We start from the raw sequence: 27,649 nt of genomic DNA, 5'->3' as shown, positions 1-27,649 counted from the left end.
AGGTTAAAAATGTGAGGATCTGGTTTAGAAGACCCTTACAGATGTAGCTACCCGTTGGAATATCTCATCTGACGCAGTTGGCCGTTGACAGGAATGGGATGGACTATTCTGGGCCAGCTGTAGATAGTTCTGTTATGGGAGTACAGAGCCAAAGTCCTTGCTCTGACAGATCGGAGACACTTGGCCTTGGTCATGAGTCTCAGTGCACCAATTAAAGAGATGATCAAGGGTTGCCAGCTGCAGCTCAATAATAGAGCATTTGGGTGACATGCATGAGGTCTCCAGTTCAATATCTAGTACCACAAACCAAAGAAGAGAAAACAAAGAGATAGTTAGTGGGCAAAGAAGATTTAAGTGGCATGGCCACCTTGAGAAGAGATTTAGTGACTCCAAGTCCATCTCTCCAGCACTGACCTGAACTGAAAGTTTTGATAGAAGAATTGGGCTGGGTAAAGAGGCATGTATAATTAAACAGTCTTATCAAGGTGTGGTCGGGTTCATCATTATCTCAGATCTGATTCTGCAAGGGTGGCTCAAAGAAGTCTTAATTGATAGAGGGGACAATACAGTTCCCATCAAATTAGCTGGGCTCCAAGGTTCAGCCTCATCATCGTAGATAATTTCCCTCATTTACTTGTTTGTGTGTGTGGGGGGGGTCATTGTGGTTTGTGGACGGTTTGAGCAGTCATATAATTAGTCTTCCTGTTCCTGGAACTCAAGGTGATTGGCTGAAGATTCAGACTACGACTGGATACTGAGCTTTTGAGAGAGGCAGAGCTATCACAGTGAGCATTGGACATTTAAGGGACTAATTCGGTCTCCTTGTCGCAGGTGGAAATGGACTGGATCTTCCCCCAGCTCTAGAAACCAATTCCTCCTTTAGAAATTGTTTAAAAATGTAGAGCCAGCATGAGAGTGGTGAATTATGACATCCACCATCTGAGCCAACAGTCAGGTTAACCGTGGCTTTCCTGTACAGCAGAGGAAAGTTCAGTGGGCAGAAAGGTGGGGCGTGTCCACACAGAGGTGAGAGCAAGTCATTCCTGAGAGGTCCCCACTGAGTCAAAACAAGCCTTGAACGCAGGTCCCCATTTAACTCGTGCAGACATTTGGAAAAGCCTGTCATTGTTCCTATGATTCAGCTACTCATATCCCTCCATTCATTCCAGAAAGCCTCCTTCTGACTCAGTTGCCTGTTTTATTCCCAGACATTACCATCTTAGTCTGGGCCGACCTCTCAGGGAGGAGATATCCTGCTTTCATTGTTCGGGGTGATTCCATCAGCCTTTGCCCTCTTTGTTTTGCTATCTGTAGAGTGCTGGAACACTGACCTGGCCGAGCTTCCTTCCTCCTTCAGCCAGGCTTGGATTAGCTCCAGAGTGGCTTGAGACCTGCTTTGGAGGTAAGTATGGGAGATGGGCTGATGTGGAAGTAAAGGTTGGGTAGATAAGGACTGCCCCTGGGAAACCCAGGTAGAACCAGATCTGCAGATCCACAGCAGGTGTTCTTCAGGGCCTCTGCACCACTGCTTCCACGTGACCCTTGCATTGTCCTCAGAAGTGATAAGGAAAGCTGTCTCCTAGGAGTGTCCTGCTAAATCCAAGGGCCCTGGTTGCTGCAGAAAGACGAAGACATTATAGAGTCCTTAGCTCTGTCTCTCTCCAGTAATTCTGTGCTTAGGAAAGAGAGAGGTTTGGAATGGATTTGGGGGTGGTAACTGCCTGGATGTTGTTTTGCTGGCTCAGATGACTCAACTGTCCATTCTGGGTGACAGCTAATTGTGCCTTTATAGGACATGAATAAGATCCTGTTGCTTCTGTTTCACCCTTTGGTGGCTCACCAGGAATTACAGAGCCAGATCTGGAACTTCACTCATCATTTTTGCTGTCCCTTCCCAGTGGGCCATGACTGTTCATCTTTTGTGGGAAAGGTTTGAAAACTCCAGGCCACTACCTACATTTGGCCCTCAGCTAAGAATGAATGGCTCTGATGTCTGTAGGTAGTTTCCTGCTAAGTGATTAAACAAGGTACCAACATGGCTGTCTTTGACTTCACTTGAAAGCCTAAAATATTTTCTATCTGGTCCTTTCTAGAGAAAGTTTCCTCTCCCCTTTATGAGACCATGACACCCTTTGCTGTTAGTTTTCGTATCCTAATTTTATCACCCACAGTGGCTTTGCACAAACTGTGTCCCCTCCTTAAAGCTGTCTCATGCTCCCCCCAGTGTCTCATGTATTCCAGGCTGGTGTTGAGCTCCCTGTGTAGCCAAGGAGGATCTTGAATTCTTGGGCCTCCTTAGTACTGAGATTCAGGTCTGTACCATTATGCCCAGTTTATTTTTATGTGTATGTGGTTCTGAGGATGGAATCCAGGGCTCTGTATGCTAGACAAGCATTCTACCAAATAAGCTACAGCCCCAGGTCTGGATTGCCTCTGTTCTGTAGTCCCCCAGCTTCACTGTGCCAGATGCTTGGGATAGGAATGGAGTGAGTCACTGTTTCCCTAAGACTACACAGTTCAGCAGGAAAGACACAATTACAGCTTTGAGTGGAGAAGCATGGTTAGGGATCATTTGGGTTAAACACAGGGTGCCCTGGGGTCATTGCTATCAGAATGAGGTATCAGCAAGGGCTTTCTGGAAACAATGGTGCTGAGCTGAATTTTTAAGAGCAGGAGTTTGCAAGGCCAGAGGGGGACTCCATTAAAGGTATTGCATGAAAAGAGAAATATGTGAAGCCAGGGTTGTCAAGAACTTGGTATCAAGAGAAAGCCATGGAAGGTCTCAGAAGGACTTTTAACAGAGATAGCCCAAGGCTCATTTGCTCTATTGAAGGGTGGTATGAATACAATGTAAAGAATGAGGTAAGACTTGGGACTGGAAGACTACATAAGAGGGCTTTACTCACCCAGTTAAAAAATCTTGACATGTAAGTACTGAGATTTGAGAGCATTTAGTAAATCCTTGGTGTGGTACAGATAAGGGACAGATAAGTCTTGTTTTATAGTTGCCAAGCTCTCGTCATTGAGTAAATTGATGATGGAGCCACTGGCTATGTAGAGGATGCCTCAGAAAACCAGGTGGTGTTGTGTAGGAAGACTGTGTTTGGGGACTGCCTGTCATTCAAATGAGAATGCCTTTAGAGTCACTGCTGAGATAAGACTAAGTCCTGTCCTAAATTACTCCATCGTACGCCCAAGTGCGATTGTTTAGACTAAGTCCCGTCCTAAATTACTCCAAGTGCGATTGTTTAGAGTGTGCCTTGCCTTGAGAGACACTATTTTTAACAAGAGGCTTCTGATTTTATTTTGAGGATGGAGGATAAGTGAACCTTGTTGGACATGTGAACAATATCATCTGTCTGGAACCACAAAGACAAAGATAACTTTGGATAACTCTTTCCAAAAAGTAGAACTGGTGCCACCCTGTAAATTTATCAGAGTAAATTTTGGTTTATTAAAACCTTTTGAGCATGGAAACTTAGACACACCAGACCGATGAGAAGGCACAAGAAGACTTCTAATACAGCCATGGTAATGGCCCCAGTGACTTGTCATCTGACCATGGGAGTGTGCTTCAAGGGACCAACAGGTAGAGAACTCCAGACTGTCCCAGGGGCTCCATCGTGGCTCAATTCCCATTGTTGACTCTGCCTCCTAGAATTGCTGCCCATTCATCCACCCACGTACTCATCTGGAACTGCCACCCCGCAGTCCATCCTCTGTTCATGTGGACCTGGTCTTGACCTTCTCCTCTCCAGCTTCCACCACACCTCACTTCTGCAGCTCAACTCGGACATTGCAGCTCGGTTCTAAGGCAGCAGCTGCGTTTCCAGCAACCCTCCAGCCTAGTTTTGTGACTTCACTCTCACAGATGCTGCATCCTCGTCAGCTTCTGCCTCTCAGGCCCCCTTGTAACCACTCTGTAACTTCCCTATATATAGAGATAGAGATATGGAAATAGATAGAGATATAGATACAGATATAGATAGCCAATGAGAGAGGAAGATTTATAATGTGATGTGCAATGTGTGATCTGAGTTAATGTTAGTAATTAAGGTAGAAATAAAAGAACTTGTATTTACCTTGACCAGCACTATCAAGGGAAGGAAGGGTTCTGATACACAGGTTTCTGCCAGTGAAACCATTGTACCTTGTGAGTTAATTGTTACTCAGTGAAGTCTGACATGGTGGAGAACTAGAATGTGTTTGCCTCTGCTGTTTCTGACACAGCACAGTGACAGTCACTTTCTGCAAGAGGCCCTCAGCCTGAGCTGAGATCCTTCTCAGTTGGCTCATTGATTTGTTTGATTGGAACACTGGCCAAGTAGCATTTAAATAATCTGTTATTTTCTGTTTTCTCCTTCAGTTAGATGAGGTGAACTTGTTCAAAGTTGATGCAGTGTCTACCAAACAGCCACACTATCAGAGTCCAGCAATGTTCAGTACCAATGCAGGCATGGCTGAGCTGACCTGAAATGGGGGTGTGCTGAGGTTGGCTGAGCAACAGCCCTGTTCCCCCAAAAGACCTATGTTAGAATCCTGCTGCTAACTACCTGAGTAAGCTTTGTCCATTCACTTCTTATGAAGAAAATCTACCTTTCTTCCGTATTTTCAGGATCACTCTAGGAAGAAATGGAGACAGCTGATATGAATAAGGGGACAAAATGGTGCATTGGAAGTCAGAAGGCCTGGATCCTTCCTGGCAGTGTCACTGGTGCTGAAATTTTGAATGGACTGTTCCTATCATTGTGATGTTGACATCTCTTCTTTGTAAAGGGGAGGATTTGAATTAGATCATGGTCCTCCTTGTCGAGCATTCTGTTATGATTTATGAGACCAGACAATAGATGTGGCATGTCGTGCAAATGATAGATTCAGAAACAAATGTTACGGGGATTCATGTTTCAGCATCCAAGAGAAGCTGCAGCTGTAAATGATGTATGCATAAACTATACCCTGGTTGGAGTGTGACATGTCTCCTGGCTCCCCTTCAGAACTGAGGTGCATCTCCCCTCCCAAGCTGGGGGGAGTACTGTCTGCTTACTGCTTAATTACAGAAATATGCTGGGCTGAAGAGAATGGCTCATTCCAGTAGCCTGTCTCTGGGGACAGCCCTTGTCCAGTCACTAGATGCTGTGAGAGTGTGAGAGCCAAGACCTCTCATTTCCTTTCTGAAAATCTTTAAAGAACTGCCCTAGCCCAGAGTTCCCCTGCAATCCACTGGAACTGCACCTGACTTCCACCTCCCCTTCGCCCTACTTAGCCCTGCCCTCTTCATTTCTCACTTTAAAAAAAATTAAAGTGTATAGGTGTTTTGTCTACATGTGTATCTGCATATTATGTGTGTGTAATGCCCACAGAGACCAGAAGGGGGAGTGAAATCTCCTGGAAAAAGAGTTACAGATGGTTGTGAGCTTGGAGTCAGTCCTGGGTCCTCTGGAAGAGCAAGCAGTGCCCTCAACCACTAAGCCATCTCTCCAGCCTCTCTTTCCACTACTTTGGGTGTTTCCAAGCCCACCTCCATCCAAATTAGAGTGTTCCCAGGGAATTTGACCCCTTATCCACTGCCTTTTTGGATAAGGAACTCTGTCAGTAAGGCAAGGTAGAAGTCAGCCAAGCCTTCTCTGGCTCTTTAATAATGACTGAAATGCAGGCTGAGGTCTTCTATGCTAGAGTGCTAAAGATGACGTCTTCATGTCTTCTCTCAGAAACAAAATATGTCTGTCTACACACACACACACACACACACACACACACACACACCACATGAAAGTAGAAGATTTTCTAGGGGCAAAGGGTGCCAGTGAGGCATGGTGGCAGAGATAATAGAGGCTAACAAGGATGGGAAAAATGAGAACAAGATAAACTAATACATCTGTATGAAAATATCATAATGAAACCCATTACATCGTATACTAACTAAAAAGATCAATAAGAGATACTGTAGACCAAACCAACAAAGACAGATTGCTGCTAAAAAAAATAAATAAATAAATAACAAAGATGGCTTTAGCTATACATCCCATTGCACTTCAAAATGGCAAACATGATTTCTTCTATTTTACTATCCTGGGCCACAGGAAGTAGGAAACTGGGACTGGGTTGGCCAGCCCCTTCCACATGACACTAGAAAAACTCCCTCAGGAGTCCTGAGGAGATGGCTCAGTGGGTAAGAGCACTTACTCACAAGCATGTGGACTTGAATTCAAATTCCCAGCCTCCATGTAAAAAGCCAGCATGGATGCATTCACACCTGTACCCCCAGTGCTGCTGGGGCAGACAGAAGATCACTGGGATTTACTGGCTGCCAGCCTAGCTCTGGGTTCTTCAGGAGACCCTGTCTCAAAGGATTAAGGCAGAGAAGATAGATCAGGGCACCTGACATCCCCCTCTGGACTCTGTGAGCACACCCACACTTACATATGCACATACCCCTACCCCTCACATGAAAACCCCCTCCACATGACACCATGAAAAGCCTCTCCAAATGACACCATACAGCCCTTCTCCAAATGATACTATAAAAACAATAACAAAAACCCTAGAAAACTCCATCTCACTTAATAAATCATCACTCTACGTTCCGCACCCAGAAACCAGGGAACCTCAGCCTCATTGCCCACAACCAGTTGCTCCGGGGCTTCACCGTTTGAAGACACTTCAGCCACAGGTTTTACATCCAACATCCTCTCTGCAGGATGAAGAAGTTACAGCCCTGTTCTGTCGCCCAAGTTCAGTGCACCACAAAGAGGCCGCGAGAGATAGCGGAAAGGAGAGAGACAAATGATTAGTTATCATCCTGTGAATAGCTAGATAAATATTGACTAAGAGTGCCCAGGAAAAGAAGCGTTAGGAGCTGCCTGCAAAAATTAGCTCCCCTCCTCCTCCGTCCCCCTCCCGTTCAGCAGCTTTGCAGTGAGAGTCTGGCTTCTTTATTTCTCGCAGTGGGAGCTGCCATTTTAATGACTCAGCGCAGCACTGCTTCAGCGGGCGGTCCTGCCTCAGGTGGCAGATCAGGCCTGGGAGAATTGAGGTCTCATTTAAACGAAGTCAGAAATTTCCCAACTTGTTTTAAAATGAAATAGATTTGTAAAAATAACAATAATAATTATTTGACAGTCCTATTATGGCTCCCAGATCGAAATTTAACCTTTAAAGTAGAATCCATCGTTCCTTTTTCCAGGGAAATGCGCTTTCTCGGCTCCTGGGTCAGGCATTTCCCACCTGAGCTAAAAAGTTTCCTGGCTCAAATAAGTCTCCTGAAGTGAGTAAACAGTCCCAGAGGAGCTCAGTTCTTCACGAGGTGAGCCTGGTTGCAATGTTTGTTATTGTTCACAATTAGCTATTTTCAGTTTTACATGTAATTTTCTTCATACTTTTAGCCTTTAAAGATGTGTCTAGGCCTAAAATTGTGTGTGTGTGTGTGTGTGTGTGTGTGTGTGTGTGTGTGTGTGTGTGTGTATAACATCAAAGTAGAGGTGTCTACGGGACAAAGGGGACTCAGGTGAGGGGGAGAGGGAACATACGCATGTCTGGAAACAAATGGAAACATAAAATTTAAGAATGTGTATCGGACCCTGGAGAATGGTTATTTCTCCAGGCAACATGTCGTTTTTCAAATAGCCTTGATAGGATTTTATTCCATTTTTAGATAGTGGTATGTAGCTTACAGGCAACAGAACGCACCAATCATCACCCAGTCTACCAGCTTTCTCAGTCCAAGGTACCTGGTTCTCTGTCTGTCACATGCAGATCCGCTGTGGCCCAGGTACAAGATGGCAGGCCTCTGCTGGGGTGTTGGGGTTAAGTGAGGTGCTTGCTTATGCTCAAAGGTCTTCTGATTTGCCCCCTCCACCAGCATCCTGACCGAAGATCCTGGGGCCTCTGATCCCACCACATCTTCCAACTCTAGTGTTTGGTACCCTCTTCCCTCCGTGTGTGGTGAAACTATGATCTTAGCTGGCGTCGAGGCCAGGGTGAAGAAGTATTAGGTCCTGAGGGTGGAGCCCTTAGGAATGGGATTTGGGCCCTTAGAGGAAGAGGCAGGAGAGCTGTGCTCTACAACTCAAAAGACAGTTCCCACAGACTCGCCAACACAGGCATTCTGGTCTTGGATTTCTCAGCCACGGTGACTGTAAGGCATGCGTTTCTGCGGCTTGTTCTGGTGTCTGAACTTTAGGGTGCACTGCTCCAGTACCTTGTGGGGCTGTGATGTGCTCAGTCTCTCACACCTTCTACCTCAGGACCACACAGTGGGGCTGGGACCCTCCTACCCCTCCAGCCATTTGCTCAGAGTCTCCTCCAACTGTCTCCCTCCCTCCTCTTTTTCAAATCTCTAACCAACCTTATGGCACTTCCCTTCCATCTTGGAGGAATGTTTTTTTGTGCCTTGCTCACAGACTTCGCCTCCCACGTGTCTGTCAACTTCCTCAAAGACTTGGTATCTGCTAGGATGAGCTCACCAAGCAGTTCCCTTATTTATTCTTAAGCTTGTCCCACCAGCTGGTCTCTTTGATTGCCATGTCTACCGAGGACCCTAAGCATGTGGCGTTTCCTGGTTGGCCTCTCAGCCCTCAGGCCTGATCCTATGTGCCAACTTGTGAGGTTCCCTCAAGCAGCCTCTCTGGAGGTCAGTTGACATTTGGCCATCCTCACCTTGCCTTCCATGATTTTCCACGAATGTGACAGAGATGTCAAGTGCTGTTGCCGCCTTTCTGATTTGCCCCCGTGTGCTGTGATAGCTGGATTCTCACTCAGTGTGTCCTGACTGTGACCTTCCCACCCATGTCATGGTGACCTGACTAAATATTCGTCAAGCTCCCCGGTTCCTGTTCTGTCTCCTCCAGCAGTGTGGTATTTCCTACAGTAAGTGCAATCGTATTGAGTGGGCGTACTAGTTTTCTTCTATTGCCGTGATAAGACATTATGACCACGACAACTTATAAAAGTACATGTTTAATTGGGCGACAACTTATAAAAGTACATGTTTAATTGGGCTTCGGGTCCCAGAGGGTTAGAGTCCAGGGTGGCAGAGAAAAGGCTTGGCTGCAGGAACAGCTGGGAGCTCATATCTTGATCCAGATGTTGGATGGAGAGAGCTGATCCAAAACGGTGTGAGTCCTTTGAAACCTTAAAACCTGCTACCACTGACATCTACAACAGCTATCAACTGGGGACCATTTTCGTCCAAACCACCAGAGTGGGGGTGAAGCTTGTCCCACCTCCAACCCCTCCCGCTCTGCTCCTCTTGCTTCAGGTGGAGATGGCACAGCCTGCCACCTGTAATCACTGGCTGGAACAGGAGTCCCTGTCTCCCTCTCCCCTTATCTACTCCCAATTTGTGAAGAACACCCACACTGGGTATGAATGAAAAAAATGACCTTTTAAAGTGCTCACTCTGAAATCTCTGAGCTTCTTTAAAAAATAAATCTTAAATTTTTTTTTCACTCTGGAGAAGTTCATACAAGTATTCAAAGAAATATGATCATATCCATTTCCCATTTCCCTCCTCCAACTCTCCCTGTATCTGCCCATTAGGTTCCACTCCCAATTCCATGTCTTTTTTCTTTAAATAACCCAATAAGTTTAATTGGTGCTGCTCACAAGTTCATGGGTGTGAGGCCACCCACAGGAACATGGGAATCCCACCAGTGGGAGCACCCTCAAAAAACAATGATTCTCCCTCCCCAGCAATAACAACAGGGGTGGATCCTAGAGAGCGCCTCCCCTGACTACGCTGGAATGGAATTTTGACTGGCTTGACTTTGTACGGGTAACCACAGGTGCTATGAAGCCATGAGTGTGACAGCTCTGTCCCATCCGGAGGACAGCATTTTGCAACACTCCCTCCCATCCTCCGTCTTGTCCATCCTGTCTGTCCTCTCTTCTACAGTCTTCCCTGAGCCTTAGCAGGGAGGAGAAGATGCCTACTTAGGGATAACCACTGTGGCTCTTGTTTTCAACATTTTGACCAGTTCTGCATCTCTTCATTACTGCTGCCCACTATGAAAAGAAGTTTCTCAGAGCCTCTTTGTTACAGCGATTATGTTCATCCTAACAAATTCAAATGCATGAGGAGAGAGAATCTTACAGTGGATTTGTCTTAGTTAGGGTTTCTATCACTGTGAAGAGACACGATGACCCTGGCAACTCTTATAAAGAAAAACATTTAATTAGGGTGGCTTTACATTATCAGAAGTTTAGTCCATTATCATCGTGGTACAACATGGTGGTGCATAGGCAGACATGAAGCTGTAGAAAGAGCTGAGGGTCCTACATCTTGACCTGCAGGCAACAGGAAATGGTCTGGAACACTGGGTGTAACTTGAGCATAGGAGATCTCAAAGTCCACCCCCACAGTGATACACTCCCTCCAACAAGGCTACACTTCATAATAGTACCACTCCCTATGAGCTTATGGAGGTCAATCACATTCAAACTACCTCAAACCATAACCAGAATTCCCAGGGACCAAAAAGGGGATGTACTCATAGTAAAATGGGGGCATAATCTTTAGAAGGGACAGAGAATTAAATAACTATTTTTTGTGTATGAATAATTTTCTTTGCTTTTTTTTTTGTTTTTTTTTTGTGACAAGGTATTGTCATATAGCCCTGGTTGGCCATGAACTTGTGGCAAACCCTCTCGCCTCAGTCCCCTGTGTGCTGAGATTACAGGCATTTACCCCATGCTCAGCTCTGTGTGGATAATATTTAATGATTCTGCTCATGGAACTGGGAACCTGCATCTATATATGCCAGGTAGAAAGGAAGCTGTGATTCAAAGGAAAGGAAGAATGAAGCATGGTGCAGAAAATCCAGCCCTCCCCGACCCTGTCAGGAGACAGTGCACATGCCATGGGAATCCTTCTGTACACTGTGACTATGTGTTACTCTCATTGGCTAATAAAAAGCTCACAGGCTGGTAGCCAGGCAGAAAGTACGGGGGGACAGCTATATACAGAGGACTCTGGGAAGAAGGGCAGAGTCAGAAGAATTGCCAGGAGATGCAGAGGGTGCAAGACATGCTGGAGGACAGGTAAAGCCACAAGCCGTGTGGCAGGACATAGATTAATAGAAATGGGTTAATTTCAGTTGTAAGTGTTAGTTAGTAATACTCCTGAGCTATCAACCAAGCATTTGTAATTAATATAAGCTTCAGTGTGCATTGCACGAATCCTAATTGGTCTTAATAAAAACCCGGAGCCAGATATCAGGGTGAAAGTTGAAAGATCAGAGAAGCAGAGCAAGCTGCCTCTTAACTCACCAACTCATCAGCCTGCAAGAGCCTGAAAAGACCTGAGCTCTTGTCTCCTCCGGCCTTATATTCCTTTCCCTGACCAGCCATATCACTTCCTGTCTCAACCTTCCTAGTGCTGGGACTAAAGGTTCGTGATCCCAAGTGCTGGAGTGAAACACTAGTGTGTTTATTTGGGAGCTGCTGGTAGGACAGAAACTTCTGCCTACGAAGTTGTTTTTATGGGTGTAGTCACAGGGAACCTGTAGCATCAGCAAGCAGCAGGCTGGGATTTTGAAACTGGAGACCTTTCCCCCTCTTTAATGGCTAGCAACCTGCATCAGGTTGGGAGTTGGGACATAAGATAGGTTTAAGAGAGCACCAGAAGTAAGGCTCCAGAGTCCTGGCCTTCTGTTTGAGGAGAGAGGCTCAGCACATGACTCAGATGGGCAGGAGAGCATCAGGTGGCGGGGTGTGGGATGTGGGGATGGGAGGTAGGAGTAGGGGCTGGAGGGTACCTACTGAAAGGGGTCCCATAGGCCTGAGCATCTGACATCCCTACTGTCAAACAGGGATGTCTGTACGCTGGTTGTGACAGATTATCCTAGCTGTGACACTGATGTGGGGAATTCCTGAAGAAGCAAGGCCTCCCCTGCCACCCATCTGCATTCCTCCCAGCACTGCAGCACTCTGCTGCCTCTGAGTAGAAACAGTGTGTCCCCAGATCCTGCAGAGTCACTGAGGAGCAACTGCACATCACCACAGAGAGATCAACACACTCTGCGGATTTCACTCTATTAAATCTATTAAATCTCTAGCTCACAACCCTGCCCTGTTCAAACCAAACTCTGAGTAACAGTACTGTGAGCATTTGGAAGGAACTATAAGTGGGCCTTCATCCATTTAAAAAGCACCATCTTAGTGTGCACAGGAGAAATACGGTGATTTGATACTCACATGGGAGACCAATGACGGATGGCCATTAGGCAGAGATTTCCAGGTCCCCCCCTTTTCCCTCAGTGAACAAAGTTCCAGAATCTTCTATCTTCCCATGAATGTTGTCATTTCCCACCTTTCTACTCCTACCACGATCCCACCAGTACACCAGGCAGCTGGATGTGTTTACTGCTCCACACCTCCCAGCTTGTCTCAGGCTTTCAAAGCTCTGAGTACACTGCTCATTCTGGCAGAAGGCTCCTCCTCCTCCCCGCCATCCTCTCCACCTGGACTCCCCTGATGATCTTTAAGAAGAAGTGCAAATCTCATGCCTTCTATCAAACCTGTGATGTCTACAGGCTGGAGTCATTGCTCTCTCTTCTTAACCTTCACAGCCTCAAACAGAAGAGCGACTCTTCATACCAGGCTCTAGCTACATGAGGTTCAGCTGTTATTTAATCCACATAAAACCTCTAGGAAGTTAGTGATCTCATTATGACCAATTTTACTGCTAATGAAAAATTAGAGCTTGAAGAGGCTAACTCTCCCAATGTTTTATTGGTAATTAAGAGACAAAGCCATATTTCAAACTCAGATCATATACCAAAGCCTGTAATTTTTTAAAAAATCATTTATTGAACTGGATGTAGTGGTACATGCCTTTAATCCCAGTACTCAGAGGCAAAGGCAGGCAGATCTCTATGAGTTCAAGGCCAGTCTGGTCTATACAGTGAGTTCTTCCAGGATGGCCAGAGCTATGTAGTGAGACTCTGTCTCAAAGAAAAATCAAATTAATTAAACAAATAGTTACTTATTTGTGTCTTTACTAGGCTTGAGTTTCTTAAAGAAATTATGGCCTTCCATGTGTTCATCCGAGTTCCTAGCACTGAGTCTGTTATGTGATAGGCACTCCGTAAATGTTTGTAGAATGAATATTCAGGGGAAAAAATGAGTATACCATGTTGAAGCTTCCAAGACTTTTCTGTTGTTATTTTTTAAGTTGGAAGGGCATGAAAGTTGTTAGAGTTCCCTTCTGGTAATGATGTTGGGAAGATGGGTCCCTATAAGAGAAAGAATTAATTTTCCCACTAGGAAAATCCAGAAGTCATTGAAATTAGAGTATACACCTGAACTCATGGCAGTCTGAAGAGCTCATCTTCAAATGGGCTTATTCCCAGAGTAGTTAGAATACACACATAATCTCTGAATTCTATTTGTCCATTCAGCAAAAATCGATGGAGCCTACCCAATGCATCAGGCTCTACTCTGGGGACACAGTGGCCAACATAGTCATGGTCCACAAAGTGGTTTGTAATGTCTATCCATGGAGCACCACTTCTGTTGAAATACTCTTTTTTTTTTTCCTTAGGAAAAATACCCTTCACACGTACACTGTGTGTTAGATGGGAAGGATTTCCACTTCTTGACTTTAAATTTGGCCACATGGCCGGGTGTGACCACCTACTGTATTGCATTTTCTCTGTCCATGGTAACTGATGGAAGGTGGATCATGTGGCTGAAGGTGAACAGATGAATGTTAGTCACAGGAATTTTCCTGGAAACAGTGGGGGAGGAATTGAAGCTTTATTGCTGAGGGAGCTTCCCATTAGAGAATGAAACCAATACAAAGGAAGGAAGAGCTGAACTTTGGAAAGAGGAAGAGTATATGGATGGCAAATTTTAGGTCTAGAAACAGCCACAAGTGAAGACAGCAGAAAGCCTGGATTTCCCATTTAGGCAAACCAATACATTCCCTTCTCTCTGCAGCTTTTTCAAAGTAGACTTCTTTCATTTTCAATTAAGTCCTAAATAATAATGACTTTATCTCATGGGAATAGGGTTTTGTCCATAACATCTGCAAATGTAGAGCTGGATGAAGCACAGGGGCTACACAGAACAAAGACTTCCACTTCTTACTGGCTGGAAAGTCAGAAAACACTCAAGTCTACGATGATGGATGTTGCATACAATATCTTCAGACTCAAGCCGTGTCCTGAAGAAGGAGGACAGTGATGTTAGAGAAGACTGTTCATCTCTTATGGCCATTGGTGATGTGCTGTGAGACTGAAGTGAGCTGCATGGGAACAAAAGAGATTTTCTCAGAAAAGCCCATCCTGTATTAGCCAACAGTCCAGGTCACCAAGAAGAGTCACATGACCTGTAAAAGCCCAATTCTCCACACCAAGTTACACTTACCATAAATGATGTTAAAGAAAGCTAGAAACACAGGAGGAAAGCTTGGGACCTAGAAGCAGATTCCCCATCACCTTCCAGACCCTCCCTCTTCTATAGCATCAAAAGCTGTTCTCAGGGTGCAAGGGGAAATTGGAGGTTTTCATTTTACCTCTTCGTCCTACTATATGGTGAACATGCAAAACAGACCACAGAAGACCTGTTGCCAAAGGAAAGAAGACTTCAGACAACCGTGCAGATCTAAGGTCCTGCTGTTCTGACTTTGGGTTTGATTCAATGTCTATCAACCAAGATCTCACTAATATTCAAGAAAACCATGATTGTGTCTTGGTTAGTTTTTACTGTCAACTTGATACATTCTAGAACCACCTGGGAAGAAGGGACCTCGACTGAACTGTATTGATCAAGTTAGCCTGTGGTCAAGTGTATGAGAAATTGTCTTGATTACTGACTAACTGGGGGACGGGCACTAGCCTACTGTGGGCAGCACCATCCATAGGAAGGTGGGCCTGAGCTGGATAAGAAGATAACCAAGAGCACTCTAGAGAGGGAGCCGGTAAGAAGTGTTCCTCCATGGTTTCTGTCCCAGGCTCCTTCCCTGCTTTTTCTCAGTGATAGACTATGACCTGGAAGTGAAAACTGAAATAAACCATTTCCTCCCCAGATTGTTTTGGCCAAAGTGTTTTATCATAGCAACAAAAAGCAAACTAGAACAATCTACAGTGGTCAGCCACTGGGACAGTCCCGGGCTGGTGAACTCAAAGGGAAGCTGAGAAGCTCTGAGAAGGGAAAGTTTCTCATTGTGTCTCTTAGTCTGGACCACAGCATCCAGAAATAAGAGTTCCGGCTGAAGAACAGACCCAGGGGAAGCCAGGCTGGCCACAGAGGACCCAGAACTGAGATGTCCTTGCTGTCACCATCATCTGTGCTGTGTTCCTGGTGGTGTGTGCTCTACACCAGTCATTGAAATGCTTGTCTCCATCATCTGTACTGTATTCCTGGTGATGTGTGCTCTACTCTAGTCATTGAAATGCTTGTCTCCATCATCTGTGCTGTGTTCCTGGTGGTGTGTGCTCTACACTAGTCATTGAAATGCTTGTCTCCATCATCTGTACCGTGTTCCTGGTGATGTGTGCTCTATACTAGTCATTGAAATGCCTGTCTTCCATTGTCTGTGCTGTGTTCCTGTGATGTGTGCTCTACACTAGTCATTGAAATGCTTGTCTCCGTTGTCTGTGCTGTGTTCCTGGTGATGTGTGCTCTACAATAGTCATTGAAATACTTGTCCCCATCATCTGTGCTGTGTTCCTGGTGGTGTGTGCTCTACACTAGCCATTGAAATGCTTGTCTCCATCATCTGTGCTGTGTTCCTGTAGTGTGTGCTCTACACTAGTCATTGAAATGCTTGTCTCCATCATCTGTGCTGTGTTCCTGTGGTGTGTGCTCTACACTAGTCATTGAAATGCTTGTCTCCATCATCTGTGCTGTGTTCCTGGTGGTGTGTGCTCTACACTAGTCATTGAAATGCTTGTCTCCATCATCTGTGCTGTGTTCCTGTGATGTGTGCTCTACACTAGTCATTGAAATACTTGTCCTCATCATCTGTACTGTGTTCCTGTGATGTGTGCTCTACACTAGTCATTGAAATGCTTGTCTCCATCATCTGTGCTGTGTTCCTGTGATGTGTGCTCTACACTAGTCATTGAAATGCTTGTCTCCATCATCTGTGCTGTGTTCCTGGTGGTGTGTGCTCTACACCAGTCATTGAAATGCTTGTCTCCATCATCTGTACCGTGTTCCTGGTGATGTGTGCTCTATACTAGTCATTGAAATGCCTGTCTTCCATTGTCTGTGCTGTGTTCCTGTGATGTGTGCTCTACACTAGTCATTGAAATGCTTGTCTCCGTTGTCTGTGCTGTGTTCCTGGTGATGTGTGCTCTACAATAGTCATTGAAATACTTGTCCCCATCATCTGTGCTGTGTTCCTGGTGGTGTGTGCTCTACACTAGCCATTGAAATGCTTGTCTCCATCGTCTGTGCTGTGTTCCTGTAGTGTGTGCTCTACACTAGTCATTGAAATGCTTGTCTCCATCATCTGTGCTGTGTTCCTGTGGTGTGTGCTCTACACTAGTCATTGAAATGCTTGTCTCCATCATCTGTGCTGTGTTCCTGGTGGTGTGTGCTCTACACTAGTCATTGAAATGCTTGTCTCCATCATCTGTGCTGTGTTCCTGTGATGTGTGCTCTACACTAGTCATTGAAATACTTGTATCCATCATCTGTACTGTGTTCCTGTGATGTGTGCTCTACACTAGTCATTGAAATGCTTGTCTCCATCATCTGTGCTGTGTTCCTGTGATGTGTGCTCTACACTAGTCATTGAAATGCTTGTCTCCATCATCTGTGCTGTGTTCCTGGTGGTGTGTGCTCTACACTAGTCATTGAAATGCTTGTCTCCATCATCTGTGCTGTGTTCCTGTGGTATGTGCTCTACACTAGTCATTGAAATGCCTGTCTTCCATTGTCTGTGCTGTGTTCCTGGTGGTGTGTGATCTACACTAGTCATTGAAATGCTTGTCTCCATTATCTGTACTGTGTTCCTGGTGGTGTGTGCTCTACACTAGTCATTGAAATGCTTTGCTTTCCTGATGTCCTTTTCCAAGAGGACATCATTCTCTACCGTTGTGTAGCTATGTGTAAGGGAAGAATTGAGAGAAGGTTATTTAACCATGAATTTCTAGATGCAAAGACTAGAACTATCTATATCAAAGCTCAAATTTAATAACAGAAAACCTGTACTTGGAGACAACGGAAGTAGAAGAAACTGAAGCAACACAAGAATTAAGAGCTGTTGCTTTGGAGTCATATTGCTGATTATACTCTCTACTTAGCAGTTGAGTAACTTTGGGCAATTTATACCTCTTCTCTGTTCCTCAGTTTCTATATACATACATACATACATACATATACACATGCATACATACATACACACATATATGTATATATTAGGAGTGGGGATAAAAATAGCAATAACTAACTCATCATATAGGATTATGAAATCTTACAGAATTGCATAAATTGATACAAGTAAACAATTATCATGACTGGCATAAATTAAGTGTTTAACAAAGGCCATTCATTTTATGATTCTCCCCTCTGGAATATATATGAGTGTGTGCTTAGTGTTAGATGTTTTTACTACATTTGGTGGGAGTCTTGGGGAAAATTCTATGTATTTATGCTGGACCATGGAAAAATTGAACTGTGTTCCTCTTCTGGTAACAGAATACTTCTTTTCTTTACAGAATCATCATTTCTCATGTATGTGGGTTGAATAGGGATGACCCTACCATCACCTTTGGGGTCCTCCAGCATGGGGCTGGTGACATATTGTACAGACTTGTAATATTAAGTGTGATAGTGTAATAAGGTACCAACAATGCGGAACACATAATAATGGACTCAAAATCTCAGGACTCCCCATTGCTGCTGCTTCTGTAACTGAACCTGGAATTCAACAATGGTAAGAGAACCAAGAGTCAGGGATATATTGTCCCACATCATATACTCCTTGACCTCTGCCTGACCTTTTATTTCCCAGGACAGCCGCCCCGGTAAATGTTCTAAAACACACTTTAAATTCTGGTGTGGGGAGCGGGTAAAGACTGAAGATTAAGTGGGTCACTCTGAAGCTAACATAGTCTAATTGCCCACATTCCGGTCTTTTCATTATTTCTACCATGTTCTCCATCTTTCCTCTGGGCCTTTGTTCAATCTGTGCCTCCGCCCACAAGCCCCTCCCTCCTCTCCTTCCCCTGTTCAGAGCTTAATTAATTTGAAGCTGCAAAACCAGCTCTTCCTTCTCTCCTCTTCGACCTTCTTCACCCCACTTTATCATCTCAAATGTACAAATTGTTCTTCCCTCAAATCTCCATAATCAGAATTGGCTGACTATAACCCATTTGGGAAAATCCCGCCTTTCCAATGTGCTTTTGTAAACAAATAAAGTTTTATTGGAATGCAGCCATGCCTGCATTGAGAGTGGCTGTGTTCAGGCTTTAGAAGCAGAGTTGAGTAATCACAGCAGAGATTTCATGGTCTACGTTGCCTAAATGTTTACTACCTGGTCCTGCACAGATGATGTTTGCCAGCTCCTACTGAAGAATGTTGGCACTGCTTAAGACATCGCTCAAAATACAGAGGCTTGGGTCACCTCAGGCCCTGGAATCAGGCTTGGTGGTTGAACAGTCTCAGGTGGCTTCCTGTGCTTCTCTGATTTTTTGCTTAGGGCAAGCAAGGAACCCTGAGTCAGTGCCCAGTGTGGGGTGTGAGTGAGGAACTTCTCTGACAGGAGCTGAGTGAAAGTGAAGAGGAAAGACATTGCCTCCATAGTGTTTCTCAGAGTGTGGTCCCCAGACCCCACCGCATCCACATCTCAAAGGCCCACCATATTAGTTACCTTTGCAAAGCTGTTACCAAATACCTAACCCAAACTCCTTAGGGAAGCAATCATTGATCTTGGTTCATGGTTTCATAGGGTCCAGTCCATAGTTACTTAGTCCCCTGTTCTGGAACAGGACTCCGTGGCAGCAGGAGCCTGTGGCAGAGGGCAACTGTCCGTATCATAAAACCAGGAAGCAGAAGCAAGCTCAGAAGTAGGAGAAGAAACTACGTCCTTTAGGACCTGCTTCCTCTAGGGAGGCCACATCTCCAAGTTGTCACAATGGCTAGGGACCAAGTGTTCAAACGAGGAATCTGTGGGGCATGTTTCAGATTCAAACCATCCAAACCAGCTGCTAGAAACATTGTCATGTGCTCAGCCATTGGCGCTTTAATAAGCCCCTCAGGTGACTCAAACACAGGTAGGATACAGGCGTCCCACACTCAAAGGTTCTTTACTTTGTTTTAGGATAAGGGCCTACTTATCAGCACGTAGACATTTTAACCCTCCATTTCTAGCCAGTATCTGTTTTCGATCCTCTAAATTCAAAGAGTGCTCATTGAGCACACAGTAGACCTAGGCACTGAGCTGGGTCTACTGCCGTAGCTCCCTTTATATTTTCACAAATAAGACAAGGTCTCTGCTTCTGAAATGTGCAACACGAATCTTAAAAGGTCCTATTAACAAAATCAAACCTGAGGCCAGGTATTGGGGTGAATGCTGGAAGATCAGAGAAGCAGAACAAGCCACAGCTACCTCACCTCGCCAGTTCCTCAGCTGATCCTGTTTCCTCAGACTGGAAGCTTCTGTGTCCTCATCCAAATGGATCTCAGCTAAACTGCTGTTCAAAAGCCTAAAAGCTTAATGAGAGTCTAGTTCCTGGTTTTCATGCCTTATATACCTTTCTGCTTCCTGTCATCACTTCCTGGGATTAAAGGCATGTGTGTGTGTGTGTGTGTGTGTGTGTGTGTGTGTGTGTGTGTGTGTGACCATGCCTGGCTGTTTCCAGTGTGGCTTTGAACTCACAGAGATCCAGACGAATCTCTGCCTCTGGAATGCTAGGATTAAAGGCGTGTGTGCCAGCATTTTCTGGCTTCTGTATCTAGTGGCTGTTCTGTCCTCTGACCCCAGATAAGTTTATTAGGATGCACAATATATTAGGGGACACAACATAATCACAGAAATGATCACCAACCAATAGAGTAGCAGTAGTGGGAATCAATGAATTCCAGGCAGGCTAATATCTGCAGTGATGGTAGTAGCCTGGAGCCCAAAAGAAGGTGGGAGATTCATTGAGGAGAGTAGGTAGAGTGCCAGAAGGAAGAACTAGTTGAGCTAAGTCTTTGTTTTTGTATGTATGTGTTTTTTTGTGTGTGCACAAATGTGAGCAGGTGTGTATGTACATGTTTGTGGAGACCAGAGGTTGGTGCCAGGTGTTTTCTTCAATCACTCTTTACATTGTTTTAACTTTTGCACATTTAGAGATTTATTTTGTTTTATGTAAATGAGTGTTTTGCCTGCATGCGTGTCTGTTTACCGCATGCGTACCTAGTGCCTGCCGAGGTCCCAAGAGAGCAGTAGAGGACTGGCTCCTCTGGAACTGGAGTTATGGACAGTTGTGAGCGCCATGTAGGTGCTGGGGTTCAAACTTGGGACAAAACAAGTGCTCTTTAACCACTGAGCCATCTCTCCAGCTCCCACACTGTTTTTTGAGACAGAGTCTCTCATTGGCTTGGAACTCACAGATTTGGCTAGACCGGTTGGCCATCAAGGCCAGGGGTCCTCCTTGCGATGCCTCCCTAGCACTGGGCTATACTCATGACACTACACCCAGCTGTTACATGGGTACTGGTGACTGAACTTGAGTCCTTATGCTTATACCAGCAAACTCTTTACCAAGAGCCATCTCCCGGTCTTTTTTTTTTTTTTTTTTTAGATAAAAACCTTCGGTTGTATCTCTAGGTGGCCTGGAATTCACTATGTAGACACTATGTGTTTGATGTTGTTGCAATGTTCCTGCCTCCCAAGGGCTGGGATTACAGGTATGTGCCACCCCTACCCAGTGAGCTGAGTCTTGAAGATAAGGAAAATGTTCTGGGGAGGGAGGCATTTCAGGTAGAGAAATTAATATGCACAAAGGTGCTGGGTCAAAGGGCAGACCCAAATGAAACTGCTTCATTGGGAAATTCCAAGATGCTTTATGTAGATGAAATATCAGAATTGAAGTGACAACTGTGGAATCTGAACCTGGGCAGGTAGCCCCAGGAGATGCCTAGCTCACAGGAAAGGCCTCAAAATGTGTACCCGGTGTTTAGTGCACCAAGTCTTTGTGACAAGTGTGCTCAGTATCTAGACTTGTCTTCAAACCTAGCGGCCAGATGCAAACACCACTCTGGCCAAAGGAAGAAAAGAACTACTTGGCAGAAATTCATGGAAGCACGGAGCCTCCAAGGTCTGTGAAGGGAAGACAGACTCCATCAACTTGACCCTAGAAACTCCACACCCACAGCACACAGACCACTGGATGTTCCCCATCCCCCTCAGAGTAAGCGGCACTATCCAGCCCACCTCGCCAAGAGGCTTCTGCCTCAGTGCTCCGCACAGCCGGGGGATGCTGGCAGAGCTGCTCTGTCTTGCAGCCGGGAGCCGGCACACAGCTGCTAAGTTGCTTCCCCCCTCACGTTAAGCTGGAACATTCTGCACCTTTTTTCTCCAACTCTTTCAAAGCAAGTCATTTTCCTCCTTTGGAAGGACGCCCATTGTTCCTGTGACATTAAAGATAGGTCTTCAGTGTTTTCTTCTAAGGCAGCAGTTGGTGGAGTTAAGCTGTATTATGGGGACTAGTCAGGAGGATACAACATTATACAAAGAAATGATGTGAAACCAAAATTGCTCTCTTCAGCCTTCCCAACCTCTCCCGCATGCAGATTTCAAGGCAGTGTTCTGCCGTGGTGGGACTGGGCTAGGGGAGGAATTGGAAGGGAGGGGTGGAATATGTGAGCCTCTTCGAAGCACCCTTCCAGCCGCTGGGGAAGCTCGTGGTTCTGGAATTGGTGATGGATAGTGTGAGAAGGGAGGGAAGCCTGGGTGGCAGGAGATTAGAGAGGAATGACTTTCTTGCTTTGTTTTTCTTAGGAATTTCTTAGGAAGAGTTACTTCACACTGGGAATTGTGGGATGATGCCTGGCTAAAGAACTCAAGGCCTCTCCTTTCCCACAAAGATCCACACTTTCATTTCCCAGAGACTTTTCCTGACAATGACATGGTTCAATGTTACTACTGAAATGGGGCCCTATCTAAATTCTGAGCAGAGGCTCTAGACATTGCTTACGAAAGACATCATTTCTTTTCTCATTCATTAGTTCAATTTGGCTATGGCCTCTGGCCCTCACTCTCACTAAGTGAAAGAGCTCAGGAAAATCATTTAAATTACTTCATGCCTCCATTTCCTTTTCTGCAAAATGGGAATATGTGTTGGATGTAGGAATATGACCTTTTAATGTTTGACATGATGTTGTCATCTACATAGTCCATGTTTGAGAGTCACACAATTGAGTTATAAAATAAATTACAAAAATATCTCGTAATGGTTCAATGGGTAAAGAGCTTGCCTGGTGAGTTTGATCCCTGGAACCTGTATGAATGTAGAAGGAGGGAACTGACTCCATAAAGTTGTTTTTTGGTCTCTTCATGGAAATCGTGGCATGTGCATGACCCCCATCATGCACACACATACATACACAATGATAGTAAATAAAATGTTTAAATCTCACAACTACTGAATATTCATGTGCTTGTGTGTGTGTGTGTGTGTGTGTGTGTGTGTGTGTGTGTGTGTTGGTACATACACATTAGTGCATTATCAGCAGAGGTCAAAAGAGGGAGTCTTCTTTCCTAGAGCTGGAGTTAGAGGGTCCTTCAGAAAACCACCAGGCAGTCTTAACTGTTGCGCCATCTCTCCAGTCGCGAATCTCATAATATTTTAAGTAAATTTACAGATTTGTTTTGGGCTGCATTCATAGCTCACAGGTATCATGTCACCGCTTGGTACGTGCTAAAGTAGAATTTCCTTATACGGCTGTTGTATGTGTTAAATAATACAATGCCTACACCAACTGTGGTTCTCGGCAGCTCACACTCTCTCTAAACGGCTGGTGTTGCTGCTGCTTTCACCGTCGGCAGTCTATGGACATTCACTAAACAGTGCTGCTACTCTCCTGGCCTATGAAGAGAGGATGAGGAACAGAACAGGAAGCTCCCGGTGATCTGTGGAGGAGCAGAGCACGTGTGACAGATTGCTGTTGGGAATGAAAGCTGGGAAGAGATGAGCACTGGTTACTAAGCAGATGAAGGAGGAAGAGCCAGGCAAAGCCAGTGAGCAGAGGCGAGGTTGCTCCTCTGCTGAATTGGTAGATGCACCCTGCACAAGAAGATGGTGTTGAGTCCCCAAGTCGGCTCAGGGACTTTTTGCCAGAGGAACAAGCCTGTGCCAAGATATCGAAAGCATGAGGCCAGGGGCAGGGGGTGTGGGGAGGGCTATTCAGTGGGGACATGTAGAGGGTGGGGCTGGAAAGTTCAGGCTAGCCCTTGGGGTGTGTTTCAGAGGTACATGAACGGCTGTGCAAAGGTTAACTCCTGTAGATTTAGCTTCCCAAGGAAATGCTGATTTGTTGGTTTGCTTGTTTTTGAGATGGTATCATGTAGTACAGGCTGGCCTCTAATTCATTATTTTAACCAATGATGAACTTGAAGTTCTGATGCTCTTCTCTCCCCCTCTTGAGGGCTGCAACGATTGGCAGTTTATTTGTTTATGTAGTGCTGAGGGCTGAACCCAGGGTTTTGTGCAAGCTGGGTAAGTATGCTTTGGGCTCAGCTGCATAACCAGCCCTTGTTTTTGGTTGTTTGAAACCTGGTCTCGGGCTGTGTTTCAGTCTTCCAAGCTGGCTTTGAACTTGGAGTGATCCTCCCGCCTCAGCTTCTTGGGTACTAGGTTTTAAAGGGAGTCCTTAGACATTTTCCTGACTCTAGGGGCTACCTCCGTTAGAAAACCTTTCTCTCCCAAAGGAATGCTATGATAAACAAATCCAGGAGTTGACTGACAGGCAGGGGATGGGGGATATCCAAAGGCACCAATGGCACAGGTTGTCCCTTCTAAGTCCTTTAACTATGGCCTTTGCGGGTCTAAGTCGGCTAACTCCTCTGTCTCCCTCATTTTCAAGAGACCCTGATCTGTACCTGCAGATGAAGGCCCTCAGCCCTGCTTGACGAATGAACGACTAACAGATTTCTCCATCTCTCTGTGGCTTTCTTCACTCATTTCCCAGAAGGAGTTGTGTAGCTAGAATTTTCCTGCCTGGCCCACAGGACAAATCTCTCTCACCTGCCAGTCCCATAGCCGCTCAAACCCGACCAAGTAAACACAGAGACTTATATTGGTTACAAACTGTATGGCCGTGGCAGGCTTCTTGCTAACTTTTCTTACAGCTTAAATTAATCCATTTCCATTAATCTATACCTTGCCACATGGCTCGTGGCTTACCGGCATCTTCACATGCTGTTTGTCATCTTGGCGGCTGGCAGTGTCTCTCTGACTCAGCCTTCCACTTCCCAGCTTTATTCTTCTCCTTGTCCCGCCTACACTTCCTGCCTAGCCAATGGCCAATCAGTGTTTTATTTATTGACCAATCAGCAACACATTTGCCATACAGACCATCCCACAGCAGAGTTGTGAGTTGCTTTCTCGTCTCCCAGATGTCATTTTTGCCTTGGGAGACCGGCTTCAGTTTCTGCAGTTTACGATGATAGAAAACACAAAGGAGGGAGGAAGAAGAAAAGGAGGAAGCTGTCTTCTCCTCTCCATGCTCACCTGGTCAGATTCTTGGTTGCCCAGAGCAGAGGCTGGATTCTACTCTGCCCAGCCAAGGTGGCCTTCTCAGGCATGAGTTCTACCAAACAGGAGGAAAGCTGGGCCCATGTCTACGCCTCAAGGTCTCTTCCTTTAGTTTCATTCAGTTCTTTTGACCTCTTGGCTTTTAATATGCAGATTCAAAGGAAGAGCCTCAGGAACAAAAATCTCTCCAGTACCGTGTAGATTATTCTGGAATTAGGCCACTGCTGTCAATTTTATTTGGTGATTCCAGTTGGGTCTCCAAACTATACCTGTAATTTGGTGCACTCCGTGTATCTCAGGCTGTCAGAGAAATCCTGTAATTATTTTTCTAGGTGACAAAAAATTTTAAGGAATAGCTAAATAAATGGAGCTAAATTTAGAGTTCTGCCTCTGTACAATGGAATGTGGCAAGAGGCCGGGAAGAGATCTGTGGCTGGAAGAGAGAGAGTCTCACTTCTATCCAAAAGGTGGCAGCAGAAATTACCTCAATTAACTGAACAAGAAGCCAGGCCTCCTCTGCCAGCTCGCCAGGAGCCCTGGCACACACCTTTTCCCTTTTCTGACAGAATTCCAGGCCACTCTCACCAAGCTGTCCCCAACTCCATCTGCTGCTCCGTCTGAGACCGATCCCCAGGCCCTCATCACCTCTTGCCTCCTCCTCCAGCTCAGCATTCCAGAAGGAGCAGGGTCAGGAGTTCACACAGCAAAGAAAGCTCAGCCCAGAGCCACCCACCAGGGAGCTCAAAGAGAAGAGGCCAGGGCCTGTGTCAGTCCCTCATGGACTCCACGGACATCGGGGAAGGCTTTCTGCAAACTCACCGTCAGATCTCTGGTGAAACATAGGATCCAATGCTTACAAGCTCTTCATCCAAGTTGGTTTTTTTTATTATTTCATTTCATTTATTATTATAAGGCCTCATTATGTAGCCCACGCTACCCTGAACTCACCAAGTAGTCCAGGGTGACCTCATATTTACAATCCTCCTGCCTCAGCCTTCTATGTGCTGAGACTATGGGTATATGCCACCACACCTGGCTCTTTTTCCTAGCCTTTTTTTTTTTTTTTTTTTTTTTTTTTTTTTTACGTATTCAGTTAATTTTGATTTTTTGTTGACTTTTTGTTTCTTTTGTTTGTTTGTTTGTTTGTTTGTTTGTTTGTTTGTTTGCTTTGAGACGGTGTCTCACTGCGTAACCCTGTCTAACATAGTCTCTCTGTGTAGTCCTGTCTGACTCACGCTCCTGGCAATCTTCCTGAGTGCTGCGATCATGGACATGCACCACCGTGCCCAGCTTCATCCTAGCTTTTTAATGCTGAGTGCTCTGTGCTGGATGTCTGTAAGTGACACGGGTAACTCAGTGCTCACTGGGGGCTCTAACTTTCTAGGTTTTGGTTTTACAGCCGAGAGCAGAAGACAAGCCCTGGCTGAATTCTGCTAACCTCCTCATGGAGGTTAACATAATAAATGACAGACAAATATGTCTGGTTAGACGGGGAGACATGGAGGAAGATCGGGAACGGTAAAGTACCTGAGTGACAGAAGAGGCTGTCCCAGCTTCCAGGAGGGCAGCCAGGGCCAGTCTGGCTGAGGAAAACATCGGAGTCAGCACCTGAAGGAGCTGAGCCAACAGCCCCGGCCTGTGGAGTAGGGTTGGACTGAGGCAGCAGGATAAGTGAAAAGCCCTGGAAATGGGAACTGCTAAGTGGACTCTCATAGACACAGGGTGAATCCTGGAGGAGTGTCACAAGAAGGGAGACATGTTTTAAAAAATAATTACTGTTTTAATTTCACTGTGGTTGTTTAGACTGGGGATAAGCAAGCTCTATGTGTTTATATTATAGTCACGAGCTAGGCGTAGTTTTTATGTTTTTAAGTGGTTAGGGGAAAAAAATCAAAAGAAGTCTATTTTGTGACATGTGAAAACTAAATGAAATTCAAATTTCCAAAGTGCTAAATAAAGTTTTATTGGAACAAAGCCATGCTCATTCATTTATATCGTTCCTGTGGCTCCTTTTGTGCTATCATGGAGGAGTTGAATAGTCAGGATAGAGACCATATGGCTGTGAAGACTAAACTATTTACATTTTGGCATTTGACAGAAAATACTTATTAATTCCTGGTTTATGCACTATAAGGAGGGTGGCTACGCCTTAGTTTTGAGGTCAGGAACCCCTTTGGGTGAGTGGGATGTCCCTCATTTCTGGGGGAAGGGCAGAAGTACCAACCCCCTTCAGAGACTTAGGAGATTTAATGAAATAAAGACTCGGTGACACACAGTGAGTGTTCGGTATTTGCAGCCCCCATAACGGTTATACCTAGGAAAGTATGAAGGCAGGTGGAAGAATGCAACAGACTGGGGGATGCTTGTGTCCCCTGGGAAGTCATATGCTGTGGTGGTATTGGAGCCTTTAGGACCTAATTAGATGCAGATAAGAGCATGAGGGTGGAGGTCTTAGAGTATGTGACCTTAAAAAAAAAAAGACACTAAAGTGTACCCCCCCCCTCCTGCCCCCAATCAAATGAGGATGGAAAGAATTGACAGCCAGGCAGTCATCTACAAACTAGGAAGTTAGTCCTCTCCAGAACCCCACTGACATCTCCAGCTTGGACCTTCATCTTCCAGTACTGTGAGAAGTGGGTGTCTGTTGTTCAAATCCCTAATCTATGCTAATTTGTTACTGCGCTCTAAACTGACTAATACAAGAAAAGAACAATTGTCTTTTCCCGGGAAGTTAGAGAAGTGGTCACTTTTAGAGGAGAAATCAACATTTCCCAGGTGAAAAGAGAGGAAAAGACAAAACTCAATGCTCCCGCCAAGCGCTGGTGGTGTGAGCGGGCATGTGGTGATTCAGAACAGAAGGGACTTCTTGTCAGAGTAGCGATGGAGGCTGGAGAGGAAGGAAGCGTTTGGTACCACTGAGACTGGAAATGCGTGTACTGAAAGGCTAGGTACCC

At 45.3% G+C, this 27,649-nt stretch overlaps 1 pseudogene; it reads right to left on the bottom strand.

The window, feature by feature from the left end:
• LOC131904769 (serine/arginine-rich splicing factor 7-like) overlaps positions 1–25,991 on the bottom strand; it is a 56,058-nt pseudogene extending 30,067 nt beyond the window's left edge.
• Between the last annotated feature and the right edge of the window lie 1,658 nt (positions 25,992–27,649).

This window comes from Peromyscus eremicus, chromosome 2, assembly GCF_949786415.1.
Source record: "Peromyscus eremicus chromosome 2, PerEre_H2_v1, whole genome shotgun sequence".
NCBI classification, from domain to species: Eukaryota; Metazoa; Chordata; class Mammalia; order Rodentia; family Cricetidae; genus Peromyscus; species Peromyscus eremicus.
This window is presented reverse-complemented; position numbering and strand designations above follow the sequence as displayed.